General features: G+C 46.9%; 1 protein-coding gene across 1 annotated transcript in view; it reads right to left on the bottom strand.

Annotated features, from left to right (window-relative positions):
• The window catches only part of LOC108359712 (mitochondrial import inner membrane translocase subunit Tim13), a 95,996-nt gene that overhangs the window by 81,330 nt on the left and 12,602 nt on the right, over window positions 1–2,064 (bottom strand). The window lies entirely within an intron of this gene.

Genomic DNA, 2,064 nt, shown 5'->3' with positions numbered 1-2,064 from the left:
TAATTTACGGTGAAGCTTGCTGTAATGCCAGAGCTGCTCAAAGACTCTATGCAGAGCGATACCCCAATCGTCGGCATCCGGGTCGTGAAGTATTCGCCCGCACCGATAGAGAAATATCTGAAGGTAAGTAATTTTTACACCTTTCTTGTTTGAAGCCATTTTTCTTTTAACTATAATTTTTAACTTTTTAAGGTCGCATACCTGGAAGGCGTGACGGCGAGACAGGACGTCCTGGAACGGTAGATGTTAAAGTTGTGTTAGAGGAAGTGGAACTAGGTCCATCGACTTCAGGGAGAATGATGGAAAGACGGACTGGAATACCAAAAACTACAGTTCACAAAGCTTTAAAATACCATCCTTACCACATTCAACGTGTTCAGGCTCTACAAGAGAGAGATTACCTGTCGAGGGTTAGATTTTGCAGTGAAATGTGCGAATGCATGATTCAGACCCAAACTTCTTTAATAAAATAATTTGGAGCGATGAATCATTATGCAAACGAGATGGTTATTTTAATTTACATAACCTTCACTTTTGGCAGATAGACAATCCTCACGAAATGAGAGAAGATCGTTCGCAGTACCGGTACAAAATAAACTTATGGTGCGGTATTCTTAATTGTCAGATCTTGGGACCTGTGGAACTGCCGCCAACGGTCAACCCTCACAGTTATTTAGAGTTCCTTCAGGAACGGCTTCCAACTCTTTTAGAAGATGTAGCCTTAAACCTGCGGCGAAGACTATGGCAGCAAAATGACGGATGCCCTGCTCACTAAGGGCGTGAAGTAAGAGCTCATTTAGACGAAACTTATCCTCGCCGATGGATTGGACGATACGGGCCAATCACGTGGCCCGCTCGATCGCCAGACCTGAATCCATTAGATTTTTTCTACTGGGGCTGTCTTAAGGACAAAATTTATTCAAAATCGATTCAAAACGAAGAGCATGTTATAGGGTGCATGCCTGGAAGGTTTCTTCTCCTAGTAAAAGGAATAATGGCTGTTTTGGCGGGGTTTATGTTAAGGCCCACCGTGCCACACCATCTTTTAGTTAGGATGAGTGCTCTTTGTACAGTGTCGCAGAGGGAGCTTTCAAATTTGCCCCTCGCTATAATTACTGTCGTCCGCGCATCCTTGGCACAAAATGCCGTTGTTGGATAGTAACTCAAGCAGTTCGCCTACTAGTATGCTCCAAAGCAGAGAAGACAGTACGCCACTCTGCGGGCAGCCTTTTACCGTCATCAACTGTATGATTTTGTTGTCAGCTACGGTCTCTGCCAGTCTTGTTCGCAGCATTGTACCGATCCATCTTCGAATCGGGATGGCTACGTTCCTTCTCTCTGGAGCTCGATCTACTGCCTCGTGTGAGGTGTTATCAAAGGCTCCTTCAATGTCTAAAAACGCAAACTCCCCCCACTCAAGTGCATTCCGTATGGTAGTTGACAGCTGGAACAGCGCTGTATCCGTCAATCTACCTGCGCGATAGGCATGTTGCCCATGATGCAACCGCAATGACGTCAGGGTGGTGGTCCTTATGTGGTTGTCTATGATCTTCTCCATTGCCTTAAGAAGGAAAGATGTTAGACTAATCGGCCGAAAAGATTTCGCCAGCGAGTTGTCTTTCTTGCCTATCTTAGGAATGAATTTGACACAGGCTCTCCTCCACGACTGTGGGAGATAGGCTAGTGCCAAGCTTTCCCGCATGATTTTGATAAGGATCGGGGCAAACAGATCCAGTTCTTTCTGGAGTAAAATCGGCCATAAGCCGTCCACCCCAGGGGTCTTATAGGGCTCAAACGAATCGACGGCTCATCGAACGGTCGGCCAGGTGAACAGGCATTTTGCCGTCTTACAGTCCTCCGGGGCAGGTTTATGATATTCGTCACTATCCTCTGCTACCGGAGTCAATGCTCCTGGGAAGTGGGTGGTCAGAAGGGCCAGGGCCCTCTCTTCCTCACTTTTGGTGTAGCTGCCGTCTGGTAGTTTTATCGCCATATGGTTTTCACCTGTACCTCTAGCTAGTGCTCTGTGCAATCTGGCAGCCTCCGGGGTGGAGGTGATGCCTT

The sequence above is a fragment of the Rhagoletis zephyria genome, unplaced genomic scaffold (genome assembly GCF_001687245.7).
Source record: "Rhagoletis zephyria isolate East Lansing unplaced genomic scaffold, Rhagoletis_zephyria_1.1 Rzeph_scaffold_00442, whole genome shotgun sequence".
NCBI classification, from domain to species: Eukaryota; Metazoa; Arthropoda; class Insecta; order Diptera; family Tephritidae; genus Rhagoletis; species Rhagoletis zephyria.
Note: the sequence above shows the minus strand (reverse complement) of the source record. Positions and strands in the feature narration are given on the sequence as shown.